General features: G+C 39.7%; 1 long non-coding RNA gene across 1 annotated transcript in view; it reads left to right on the plus strand.

Moving 5' to 3' along the window:
* The first annotated feature begins 3,803 nt into the window (after positions 1-3,803).
* LOC141415063 (uncharacterized) overlaps positions 3,804-14,157 on the plus strand; it is a 57,750-nt gene continuing 47,396 nt past the window's right edge. Inside the window, exon 1 of the long non-coding RNA XR_012440087.1 lies at positions 3,804-4,262. This is a non-coding gene — a long non-coding RNA (uncharacterized lncRNA). The remainder of the gene's footprint in view (positions 4,263-14,157) is intronic.

Genomic DNA, 14,157 nt, shown 5'->3' on the forward strand with positions numbered 1-14,157 from the left:
GCCAGGAAAACCAGAGGGAGTGTGTTTGGGGAAGTACTCAGTTTTGATGGTTCTCTGCTTTGCTGAGAAGCTGAGTCAGGGGAATTGAGGTGGTTGTAGGAGAGAGGCTTGGAGGCTGTCAGAGACAGTGATGGCAGAAATTGTGGCCTAGTGGTAGGAATGGAAGCCAGGTTTGGTTGGTTTCAGGAGTTAATGATAGGTAGGAAGTGAAGAAAGCTTGTTGGGCACTTCTATAAGAAGTCTGTCTTTGAAGGAGAGCGGAGAGTCATGAATGTGGGCTGAAGAGAATGCAGGAAAAAAAGCTTCCTTAAGACCTAGAATAGCAACAGCAAGTTTGTATTTTTATTGTTGTTGAAATTAATTATTTTTTGTTAGTGTATATTAATTGCACAAAATAATGACTTTCATTATTACTTTTCAGATATGTATATAAGATACTTTGGTTATATTCATCCCCTTCTCTCCATTACTCACACTTATCCTTTCCCCCACCTCCTGGTCTCCTTTCTATTCCCAAATAGTCCCTCTTCCACTTTCAATTCTTCTCCTTTTTTTTAAAAAAGATTCTACATTGAGAGAAAACATGTAGTACTTGTCTCCCTGCATCTGGCTTATTTAGCATCTCATTTAACATGTTGATTCCCATTTCCATCCATTTTACTGAAAACAACATAATTTCTTTATGGCTGAGTAGTACTCTATTATGTATATATCCACACTTAATTGATACATTCGCCTGTTGATGGATACCTAGATTAGTCCCATAGCTTGGTTATCATGAATAGTGCAGCAATAAACATGGGGCTCAGGTGTCTCTACAGTCTGCTTCCTCTTACTGATTCCTTCAGGAATATATATGCACAGGAGTAGTAGTAGACCTGGACCATATGGTAGTACTTTTATAGTTTTTCTGGGAATCTCCAACCTGATTTCTATAGTGGCTGCTTAAGTTTTTGTATTTTGGAAACTATTTTGTATAGTGGAGAAGTTGGTGGCATAGGAAGGGATCGCAAGAATGGAGAAAGGAGTATGCCATGTGCGTGGAGGGATACTGGTTGGTACCTGCCTTATTCCAGAGGATGTCTCTTCATATGAGTGAAGATACCTGGGATACAGAAAGCACTCGTTAAGTTTACTTGCAATGATGTAGTTCTAGCATTGGGTGTTTGGGTTGTAAAAAGACTGGCCCATCACCTCACATTGGCCTAATGGAATACTCTCCAAGGTTATTAGTGAAGCCCATCACTAAGACCTTAAAGCCAACAGGGTTAGAAGATAGATCGATCAGAACATTGAGTAGTAATGGAAAGTGAGAGCAGACTCAGTATAGGAGCACACTTCTGTCCATCTAGAACATTCTATCTTACTCAAGAAGATAAATGTTTTCTGACTTACTTCTCTAGATCAGTACTTAAGAAGGAAGTTCTTGTTTACTTCTGATACCTTTAGTTTTATTCCTATTTAGAAGAATCCCAGTGACTCTCAGAAAGCCATCCATTGGTTTAATAGGAATTCTGATTCTGATGAAGGACAATCAACAATCAGAATATATATCACAGTACCATACTAGAACCTTGGAGTGGAATTCAATATTATTTAAGTAGTCCATTAGTGAGCTAAGAAAATAACTTAAAACAATAGGAAAAGTGTAGTTTATGAGGAAGAATGATTATAGGATCTGGAAGAGGATTTTAAAAAGAGTTCAATTTGGATTCACAGAAATTGTACTTTTTTTAAATTCATTTTTTCTTTTTGGATTTTGGTGGTCTAGGCTAGGCAGGCACTCTACCACTGAGCTACATGCCTAGCCCTTAATTCCTTTATCCCTTGGAGGCCATATAGGAGAAGAGTTGTATTTACTGCTGCTATGGGACAATCAATGGAGGGTTTTTGTTGTGGATATTATAGTCTTTCATCAATTCACAGCTTCTCCAGTAATTTATAATTCCTAATACTGTCCCCGTCCACAAAAGTTGTTCACAGATAGCAAGACATTCCAAACTAATTTGATTGCTTCATAGTAGTATTGGAATAATCATAAAATATTGAGTTCCAAAGTCAAAAATTTCACTACCTACCAAGCTTTTTCAAAAATAGTTTCCAAAGTCTGTGACTGCCTATTCCAAGACAAAATAGGGCAGAAAAAATGTTTACGAAATCTTTTAGATCTCCAAGCCTTTTGTCATTACAAAAGTAATGCATATTCATTAGACATTAAGAAAGAGCAAAGTAACAACAAGGAAGAAACAAATTCCACCACTAGACACAGTGGAACAATGGCTGAGAGGTGCTAGAAAGGGTCACACAGAATGAAGTTTTGGAAACTTAGTTCTTCACGTAATACTGTCATTTTAACCCTTTATTGTGCCACTAAATATATTTCAAAGCTTACCTGTGCTCTTTCAAGCACAGCACTTCCCAGACACACATGACCCTGGTCAATGATCTTTCTGTCTTTGTCCTTGGAGAGTCCACTATTTTTGAGTCACTTAGCTGCTCTCCATGTGGACTAGAGATGGAAGTGTGACAGTGACCATAAACCCAAAGGGACTATGAAATAACTGTGGACAAATGAAATCCTATTAGAAAAATAAAAGGTTCAATCTATATTTCCACTAATGAAAGTTGGAACATGATTAACAATGGGGATAAATCTGATTTTTTGATCAATCTCTCTATGCCAGTAGCTTGTCTGACATTGTTTGGTAATGTCATTTCCATTGGAGAATTGCGGGAACTGAAACAGAAAGGGTATGTAACCCTTTCTACACAGGGCTAGAGGTAAGTTTCTAGGTGTTTGAATTACCATGCTTTTTCTATGGTAACAACTAAAGAAAAATATTTTGAATATTTTTGAAAGAGAACAAAGATTTCTTAGGGCAACATGTTAGATGAGTTGTATGAATGAAAAGCCCCATTGCACAAAGTGAGCCACTTTTAAATCCTTGACTGGCTGCTTGCTGTGAGTTAGTGTTTGGCCTAGAAGCATTAAATGAGTCAATGCAGGAAGTCCAGCCTCTGTGACATGCTCAAGACCTCAAGACATACATTGTGGTGAGAGGTAGAGGTCTGAAGCTACTTGAGGACATGTCACTCTGAGGACAAACTAGGGAGCCCACTACTCAGAAGGCAGCTGTTGCTGTAGAAACAGCTTCTGGGGTTATAACTGACAGCTATCACCCACAGTGTTCTAAAGGACACCCTGCTGTGCAGTAGGAGAGAGTGAGACCTGTGTCACTGGGCCCTTCACTTTCCTCACAATAATGTAATTGAGCACAGCCCCCAGTGTGACTCCACGTGGTGCTCAGTCCCCACTCAGTGCTGGTTAGGGTAGCCATGGGGCACTGCGTTATGAGAGAGGTCCAAAGTAGGAACCCAAATGATGTGGAACAATGGTGAGCTTTCTCTATGCCTCAGTCTCCTCATGCATGGTGTCAGATAGTGACAGGTTCATTCAAAGTATTTGAAATAGTGCTTATCACAAAGTAAGTGCTCAGTAAATGCTATTTGCTATTGGGATTGTTGTTATTTTAACTTTGAATCTGCTTCTTATCCTTGTGGATCCAGGGGTTCTTACCTTACTATTTGGAGATCACTGGAGACATTTTACAGACATTCCCACACTCATCTTGAGAGCTTGTTATATCTCACCCTTCATTTGCTTATCCAAGATCTCAGGAGTGTAATGCAGATCAGCAACCCTCGAGAGAGTGGGTAGCAGTGGTAATACCAGGGCCTTCTGGAGAAATAAACTACCAAAGAAGAGAAATCATCTCGGAGTGAACTCTGGTGGGTTTCCAAATGTGGTTGACCAACCAAAAAAAAGAAAAATCCAAATTGAGTTAATGCTATTTTAAAATGGGACTACATTTGAATAGCTAGAAAAAGGGAAACACAGAAAGGTAATGAAAAATGGCTCCTTTGCACATTAGCTTTCCTTGCCCTCCTGTCGTATGGCTTCTCTTTGAAACGGATCACTTCTCGCCACACATAGCAGGCTGCCAGCCACCACATGGCTATTTGGCAGCTATTTAAAGCTCAGATCACGTTACTGCATGTGGCGCCAGGCACCCATGTTCCAACTAGTATAGTGCTGATTGAAACAGAAAAGAACGTCCTTGTCTCTGAACTGAAATGTGAAGGCAGGATACCTCTGGTCCTCTTCTCTTTTCTTTGTGCATTACTTCTTCTTGGAAGAGCATCCTACTCACACCACAGGGGAAATTCAACTAGGCTGTCCTTCCGATATACTGTGTTATCAGGTACGTTAGCTTTTCCTCTGTTCTATATTTGCTTAAGAGCTTATAAGCCACAGAGAATAAAAAGTGCTAAATGGAATGAAATGACCTGTCAAGGGTAGATATAGCATTTGCAAATGATTTCAAAAAGGTCCCTGCATTTCCAGGCCCTCTAGCTGGAGTTTCCTGCTTTCTTCATGCTCACTCCCTTCTTACTAAAGGACTTTGTGCATCATTGATGTTGCAAGATTATTTCTCAAAAAGAAACAATTTTGCCTTGCCTCAAAATCTTGTCCTACTAAAGACAAGGTTTAGAAGTGGAGGTGAGTGTTGAACAATAGGAGAGTAGATTTCCAGCCTCGCCATCTTTGTCGTACACTGTCCTGGAAGGTCACAGAATATTCAAAAAAAGACAAGAAACTTCCACACAGATTTGGCTAACAGTAATTTCTGGTTTGAAGTTTAGCAAAATGAAGGTAAGAAATGTTGAAATCTGTGCTCTGGCCTCTTCCCCTGCTTCTTCCAGTTAAACTCTCTGACTTTATCTCCGCACAAGACTGTGCAACAGTAGGCACTCAATGCATGATGACTGACTGAATGACTGATTTCTACAGGCCATGCTGCTCAGAAGTTTTGGCCCAGAGCAAGGTCCCTTTTACTGATAACAAAGAAGAAAGTGGAGAATGGAAAAGACTGCAATGCTAAATTTTTAGCTTAAAATTGCCTGAGGACTAATCCCAGGGCATAAGAGATATGTAGAACAGCATGTGAATATATGAAATATTCTGGGGCCTTCTGTGGAAATTAGAAAAAAGGAAAATTGATCCTTTAAAGAGTTGGACCAGAGCAGACAGCAGTGAACATTCTTGTTCTGTCCTTCCCTTTTCATGGTCCCCAATGAGCAAGTTACTCACCTGATTCCCAGCACCAGGAGACTTTGTAGGAGGCTGAAATGATAGGGTAGCTGTGCTGTAGACAAGACAATACTAGTTTCTCAGTCTCTATGGGATTAACAAGTTCTTGTTCACATGAAACAGTTTGTTGCAATATGCTTTACATGAAAAGGTGTTGATAATGCCACAGAGCTGGCTCCCATTATGCCACATTGCCAGTACACTACTCACATCAGGGCACCTGTCCTAAGGACAACTTTGGCCAGAGATGAGTTGAATAGTAGGTTCTTCTCATCTCCCTTTCTCCTCCCTCTTTCTCTCTCCTTTCTGTTCCATCTCCTGTTTTGACAGCAGCATGTTGGAAAAACATATCAAAAGGTGTTGAAGAAGGAGGAACGGTTGCCTGAAATATACATCCATAGTGGCCTTCTTGACAGAAACAGTCAAGAAGGTAATGGACCATGCATGGCAAAGATTTAGGGGGACAGAGACCATTAGAAAACACGTGACGCTTTGCCACATGACAGAAAGCCACCTACAGAGAGCACAAAGGAGTTCTATGAATACTAGAGAGCTGTCCTGTGGTCCAAAGGATTTGGTTACTGAGGCCTTTGGAGCCTCCTTGCTTCCAACTTTGGGATCTAGGCAGCCTAGGTCTTTATGTTTCATGTTCTGTGAGACTCCCTGTTTGCATCATGAATTTTGTTTGATCACCTCCCTTTCCCAATTAGACTAAGAGATAGGGTGTGCCACTACATGGCCACCCAAAAAGCCAGATCAAAGAAAACATAGGGACAATTTTTCTTCACTAGGTCAACGTTCAATCGTCAGTAGGAGGTAGTTGAAGGGTGAAAAGAAGTGCACTCATCTTTCACTGAGAGATCCAGAAAAGTGTCTGAGTGAGAATTCAGTATTCACTCTGTTCTGTCTAAGAGCTTATGTCTCTTAAAATAAATTTGACTTCTAATCTGTCTCTCATTCACTATTACAATCCTAGAGAGATCTTACTGCTTTTGCTGTTTTCATGTGTCTAAAATTTTACCAACTATTTTCAATATCATAACCAGACTTAATAAGCAATCATTGGACAACCTTTTTATACAACTGAATATGCTTCCTCAGTGTCAGTATCAGAAGTGTGTGAAATCATGGGGCTTGCAGTACATGGTATTAAGTGTTCATATACAAATGTGGTCAAGGTCATGACATCAGCTCTAATCACAGACTTGTGAGCTAACCTGGGAAGTAAGGTTGGTTTAGAACACAGGGGCTCTGGGAAAGTGCATGGTATGTGTTAACCAACGACAAATGAAATTTGTATTTAAAAACAGTGCACAGCCTATGCTCATTTTTCATGTAGACATATTACAGGAACAGTGATGAAGCATGCTCCAAATGCAGGATGGTTTTTTTCTTGAAGTCTGTTTCTTAATATAGGAATCTACCTTGACTTATTGGGAACATGGTGTGCTCAACTACTAGAGTGCTTGTAAAAAAAAAAAAAGAAAGAAAGAAAAAATAAGGGCTAGGAATAGTTATTGACACAATGCTCCTTTTTCCGTAAGACAAGACCTGCATTTTTTATGTGTGACATAAAGGTGTGTTGCATATGCGAAACAGAGAACACTCAAGAGAAAACTTAGAAGTGCTGGGGTTGGGGGTACAGCCAGTGGTACTGAGCTTGCCTAGCCTGTGCAGTGCAGTGGCATTGATCCTCACAATCACAAAAAGCAACAACAACTTGTAAGAAGTGCTGACATATTTCCTGTTTCTAGGCCTTCATTTCCCCACACCAAGCATTACAAAATGACAGGCAGACCTCCATTCTGGATAAAGTGGACATAAGTCCACTGGATTTTATCTCCCTGCATCCTTTATTCTGATATGTTTCTACTTTGTACAAAATTAAAACTTATCCCAAGGATATGTTTCTGGGCTATGAATTAACTCTCTGATTGAGTGATTTGCTCAATGTTCCTCCGGGTTCTGTCCCCTCAGTGGAATATAAGAAATACGAGTGTGTTTCCTACTTCGGTGTTGTTGAACTTGTAGCCTGTTCTCCTGGAATTAAAAATCAGTATGTACATCACAGCCATTTGACAATTATACTTGAAGAGAGCCTCATCAGCTAAACAAGGTGAAGTGTTGTGAATGACATTCTCTGAAGGCCTTTGGAGGATTTCATTCCAAATGTCATTTTTTAAAAATGAAGACACTGGGTCTATGGATGCCTGAGCCAAAGGCAGAATCCTGTGCAACTCTGGTCAAGTCCAGCCCTTCAATAAAAGCCAGAGGAAGTTGGAAGAATTGCAAGCCATGTTTATAATATCATTTGAGGGACAGCTAGGGTCGGTGCTAAATTTTAAATTATCAAATGCAGGGAAGCAACTCTTGCATAACAATAAGCACAGGCTGTCACATCTAGTGGAAAACAACCACATTTTCACCTTGGAAAATATATTCTAAAAGGACAGTAATTGTTTTTAGAAAGCTATTCAGTGACTTCCTCCCCACCCTTCAAGAATTTCTCAGGAATAAGGTAAACTTTTTATTGTAATATATACAATGTGGTAAATTTTTGAATAGTTTAGAATTTTCATAGCCTGATAACAGATCTGCCAAATTGCATACAGCCCTCCTGCACTGGCAGGGAGACAGGCTTGGATGACCTGCTGGGTCTTTCTCATCTCTAATGTCTGTGAGTCTTTGAAATACATCCCAGAGCTTAATTATGACAGCAGTCTTTATTATTCTGAGCCTCTAACAGCACACTTCATGGGAACAATGTAGAAAGAAAGGAGTCCATGTTTTTGCAGTAGGTTATATAAAAATTGGAGAATGCAGAGGATTTTGGGGGGAGCTCCCACTTTGTAGGCAGGTGGACAATTGGAGAGTGGGTGAGGGAGAAAAGGATTGCTGCTAGGTTCTTGTTAAACAAATTCTCAGTTATTCATTCAGAATCTGGTATAAATCAGTCATGGATATACTTTTTGTAGAATAACAATCTGTGTTCATTTTGAACCTCTGCATTTATTCAGACAGCTTAGATCCTTTCCTATCCACCATATCTAATCTCAACTCTGTCTTCTCCCTGGCATGGTTGTGTGTGGGCCTAGAAAATCTAATCATTAGATTAGATAAAATATTATTTTGAAATAAATTTAGAGTTGTGGAACAGTTACTAAGATAGGACAGGAGTCCCCACCACCACCACACATATATACTGTTACTTGCTCTCCTAAACATTGACAACTCATGAAGCCTTGGTACACCTTTATAAACTAAGAAATTCACCTTGGAACAATACCATGTCTAATACAAACTAAACTATATACTTCTGTGAATCTCACCCATCTTTCCTCCAATATCCATATAGGATCAGATTTAGGATTCTATATTGAACCTAGTTGCAATGTCTCCTTAGTCTCTTCTAATCTGTGATAATCTATCTGCCTTCCATGTCCTTGATACTTTTGGTCAGCTACCTTGTCAAATGTGTCTCATCTTACTTTGGTCTAATGTTTTGATAGATGAGAATCATGAATTTGGGGAAAGAATACTACAGTGCATCATATCAGGGGACATACAATGTCAATGTATCCTCCATTGGTCACGGTAAGGTTGAGCTGCTGAATAAGGTGGGGTCTGCTAAGCTAGTGACATATACCTTATCCCATTTATATGAATAGGGCATAGGTCAGCAAAATACCTTATTTTATATAAGGTATTTTAATACATAAATATTTAATATAAGGTATTTATATATAAACTGTTAGTTTAGTAGATGTATAAGTTAAATAGCAAGCATGTTCATTAAGTAAGCATTCAATGCTTTGAATCATTGGGTGGACTTGGCATTTTTCATTTCCTTGCTCTATGATTTGTGACCATCGAGATGTACATAGGTCTAAATTCCACAGTTATGTCTAACCATCAGCAAGTCATCTCCTGGCTCTCCTGTGCCTGGTCCTTTAAGGCTAAAGGATTATCTACACATCAATGAGCTTCATACACCACAGTCTACCTAAGGAAAGAGGTACACATGCCATTACCATTTCAGGACTTCTCTGTTTTTATCTGCACATGCCACATTTATCTTTTGTTCTTAGCTTCTCTTGGGGTGTTCTACTATAAATAGAAATCTAGAGGATGGGGAAATGCGTGAAGTGAAATGGAGTGTAGGGATTCCTACCAGTACTCACCACTCTCCAACCCAGTTCAAATACCCTGCTCCATTTGAATAGATGCAGGTGAGCCTCGGGAGGTGAGCAAATCAGTGATGGTATCATCTTCACAAATCTAAACATCAGGCAAATTGAGCCAGGTGGCATGCACCTATAGTCCCAGCTAGCTGGGAGGCAGAGGCAGGAGGATCACTTGAGCTCAGGAGTTTGAGACAGCCTGGATAATATAGTGAGACCCTGTTTCAACAAACAAACAAACAAAAACAAAAAAAGACCCCCCACCTCAAAATACCCCTGATGAGTGAAAAGGTTCAAGGACTTGTCAATGTCATATGGCTGTCAGGGTGCATAGTCAGTTATGGGAGCCACAGTGCTTGATGCTTCATCTGCTCATTTGTATTGCCACTCAATTCATGCTATCAGAAGGGAATCGGGGTTCTCACAGGCCCAGAGCAGTCCACTTTATAAGCAGGTGACTCAAACTCTGAATTTATTACCAAATTGTTACAAAGGCCAAAGATCCTTAGTGAATCATTCTGGGTTTTCCACTTGGTGGTTGTTATCTCAGAAATAAAATATTCCTGGGGTCTATTTCTAATTTAATGTCAAGATGCAAATTGTGTCTCACCTGTTTCACCTGAGGTGTTATTTATGCCCAAATAGAACCTCCTAGATGAAGACCCATTCTACCTGTTTTCCTTCCTTGGAAATTAAAGATAATAATAGTAATCAACTGTGGGATTGTGGGTGCAAAGTTTCCATAATTAGAACAGCTCACAGAAAAACCCAAACCAGGAAACCATTATTGCCATGCTAAATGCAGTGGTAAGAATTATGACAGCTCTACAAATTCACCACCAGAGGCCAGGATAACACAAATGGTTGGGAAATGTTCATTCAGCAAATATATACTCGTTACATATAACATCAGAATTCACAGCTAGAAGGGATTTTAGACAAGAACCATAGTTTAGAATTTTTGACATTATCTCTTTAGATCAGGTTTTGGTTTGCAGTAATACTGAGCAGAAGGAGCAGAAATATCCTGTATCCTCCCCCATTATCAATACCTCCAGCCAGAGTGATACGTTTATTGCAATGGATGAACCTACATTGACACAGCATTTTTATACAAAGTCCGTATTTTCATTAGGGTTCACTTTGGTGGTTGTGAACTTTAATTTAGATACATTTATGGTGATATGTATTATTCATCGTTGCCATATCATGCAGAATAGCTTCCCTAACCTAAACATCCTCTGCGTTCTGTCTTCTTCCCTCCTTCCCCACTTACCCCTGACAAGCACTAATTGTTTTTTTAACTGTCTTCATTGATTTTTTTTCCAGAATATCATATAATTGAAATTGTGCAGTATGTACCCTTTTGAAATTGGCCTCTTCTGCTTAGTAAAATGCATTTAATGGCTTGATAGCTCATTTATTTTTAGCACTGAATAATATTCCATTGTCTGGATGTACCATAGTTTTTTTATTCAGTGACCTACTGAGAGAATTCTGATTATTTGCAAATTTGGGTAATTATGAATAAAATTGGAATAAACATCCATGTGCAAGTGATTTGAGGGGCAAAAATTTCAACTTCTTTGGGTAAATAAAAGGAGTGCAATTGCTGGATCTGATAGTAGGACTATGGTTAGTTTTATAAGACACCAACAAATTGCCTTTGCCAAATTGGCTGCACCTTTTGCATTCCCCCAGGCATGAATGAGTTTTCTGTTGCCTCACATCTTCTCTAGCATGTTGTGCTAGCAGTGTTCTGGTTTTGGTCTGTTCAAATAGGTGCACAGTCGTATCTCATTTTGCTAAAATTTTTGGGGTGCGTGATATATGTCAGACCCTGGGCTGACTATCTTAGACAGTGGCTCCATTTAGTCCCTACCAGACTCCTCCTATAAGGTGAGTGCTAAAATTTTGTCTTTCCAGCTTTCTGATAGGTAAATAGAAGTTAAAAGAGGCCACATAACTTGCCTAAGATTTCACAGGCAGAAAGTTCAAGGCCATATCTTTGTTCAGATCTTAGAGTGCAAAAGAAAAAAAATGATCTTAGAGTGTGAAGTATCCACTATTCTGTGACAGTGTTGCTCTGCTTGTTGACTCCTTTTTCTCGAAGAGAACGTAGATTCTTGATTTACTAAAGGGCTCCCCCAGAAACACATCTATCTGGAGCAGGACACAGGAGGAGAGCCGTGTCTGCCACGTACAGCTCAGCCCTCAGTTACGTTGGGAGTGGCCTCCTTGAACAGGTGTGCAGTCCTTGGCTCGGTACTAGAAAGCCTGAACTACAATGGCTAGTTCAAGCTTTTTCACATACTATGCTTATTTTTTCCCACATTTAATTTAATGTTCAGTTTACAGACAGAGCACATCACTTGAGTATAACACATCAAACTTAGTTTGCCTTACAATGTGGTTAAAATATGCTGCCTACCCTGTTCACGAACGCCAGCTGCCAACGAGAGCTCTGTGTTATTATGGAACCTCCGTCCAATGTTAATTGCTTTCTTGGGTAGTTTCTGTTCCCAGTTCTCTGATACCCTGTGGTGTTTCTAATATTTTCATAAGTCATAGAAAATTCTTAGAACATTAGTTCCAGTCCAATTCAATGCTAAAAAAATGTTAGAAGAAAGTGAAGTTTTGGGGTTTGCTTTTCTTCTTTTGGTAATTTTGGGGATTGTAATTTCCAAAATGTTAAGAATTATACTGTTGTCTATTAAGACAAGGAAAGGTTACTCATTCTGAACTTGAACTAGAGAAAAGAAAGGCATGAACACCAAAGCAGTGACTACATTCTAAGTACATACTGTAGAATGATTTGCTCTTGTCAGTAGGGTACAGATTGTGTTCTAGAAAATAAATATGAGAATTCTTGAAACAGATAGCAGAATTGAGGGTGTAGGAGGCCATAGGAGATTGTAGAATCTTTGTGTGTAGTGATGCTATAGAGGAAGGACTCTGTGGGATCCTAGGCCACCTTGATGTGGCAGCAGAGCATTAAACCAAATGTAAGGCCTTTCTATGCACCTGGCCCTGTGGGACTGCACAGGTCACACACCCCTGAAGCTGGCTCTACTCAGTGTGAGTGTCTCTTCTTATGTTTGTACCAAACTTGTGCCAGGAAGCAAACAGGTCTCTCTGTTTCCTAAGCTTTCACTGTATCAGAATAAGTTCAACAAGTCACATTGCTCAGCTGCTTGTTTCAGTAAGCGGGAAACCTAGCAGAACTCCACTCATGTGCTATACACTCCTTCATGGTGAAATCAGCATTACTGAGAAATACAAATTACCAGTTGGGATTTACATTTACAAATTCAAGAAGTTTTATTCCTTTTTTCTTGATAACCTTACTTATCCAATAACAATTCCGTGTGTTTATTCTTCCCCAGTTTAATTTAGCTTTCATTATGTCTCAAAATTAGACACCAGAAGTTCTGGAAACCCATTGTCACTTTGAATAGATGGCTATCGTTTAAACTTAGGGTCTAATTCAGTGGATCAAGGAAGTGACTGATTTTGTTTCCTCAGTGGCGGATTATAAGCAGGATGAGATATCACTCTTCCTGTCGATGGCTCATATTCTATCAGTGTATAAAGCACGTAACTAAAGCAGGCTGCACAATACAGTGTGCATAGCGAGCGTGAATGAAACATTAGGGGTGTGCAGAGGTGGAGGGCGTAATTCAGTTTCCTTAGAGGACCTCAGAGTGGAAATATCTGTTTCCTGAAGACCCCTTGGCAGTTGTTATAGTGGACACCAGGTGGCTGCTGACCATTCTTAAGGCAGGGTTCAGTCTGAAGTATGTTTTAGAAGGACAGTTTTGGAGCCCCATGGAGAACTGATGGGAGAGCCTGGGGGTGGGATGGACATGGGTGACATGAGTCCAGGGTATCAGAGCCTTTCAGGCAGAGAGATCTGGAGACCTAAAGCAAGCCATTGGCAGAGGAAAAGCAGCAAGAGAATGAATTCAAGACAGTGTTGAATGTGAAAAAGAAGGAAAAAACCAGAAAAGTCAAGGATTGCTAAAGAACCACCACCTTCTCTAAGGCAAAATCTAGTGTTTCCTCAAGTGATTGGCATTGCATCTCCTTAACCAGTAATACCCCTGTATTATCATGTCGTGAAGGAGCAATGTGCTTGTGTTTTTGTTTCTGACAATAGGTTCTCAACTGCTTTTCACAGATTCATCTTGCTTCCTCCTGCATTTGACCATGAGCTCTAGGTCACTAGGGTTCTTCTTTTTGTCTTTGTAATTATGTTTGTTTCACATGATATAGACAGTGGGTACTAACTATATGCTATTTTCCTAACTGAACAGGAGCACACAAGGACATCAAAACTGTTTAAGCAGCTACTTGGGTTCCCTGTATTGATTGCAGTGCTAGGAAGATAAGGAGATAGAGCAACTTGCAACCACAGGGATGTGCATGTGGATCATCGCCAGCTTCCTGGCTCTTCGTGTCTTCACTTCAGATGCATTCTGAAGCTCTCCATGACCTCATCTTGTCTGGGTGTGGTGACACACACTTGTAATCCCAGCACCGGGGAGGTAAAGACAGGAGAAGCTTGAGGCAAGATTGTGCTTCAAAAAACACTTTATTTTATTTTTAATTGACAAATCATAATTACATATATTTATGGGGTTCAATGAGGCTTTGATTTATGTAGATATTGTAGAATTATATCAAGCTACTAAGACAGTAGAATATAAAGTTCTAAGCTTTAACCATTTCCCAGGTTTTCAAAAATTGTCTTTTCAGGGTTTTGTGTAGCACTATATAAACGTAAAAAAGACCAGCAATTTGGGGGTAAATAATGAAACAACA

Source organism: Castor canadensis, chromosome 12 (assembly GCF_047511655.1).
Source record: "Castor canadensis chromosome 12, mCasCan1.hap1v2, whole genome shotgun sequence".
NCBI classification, from domain to species: domain Eukaryota; kingdom Metazoa; phylum Chordata; class Mammalia; order Rodentia; family Castoridae; genus Castor; species Castor canadensis.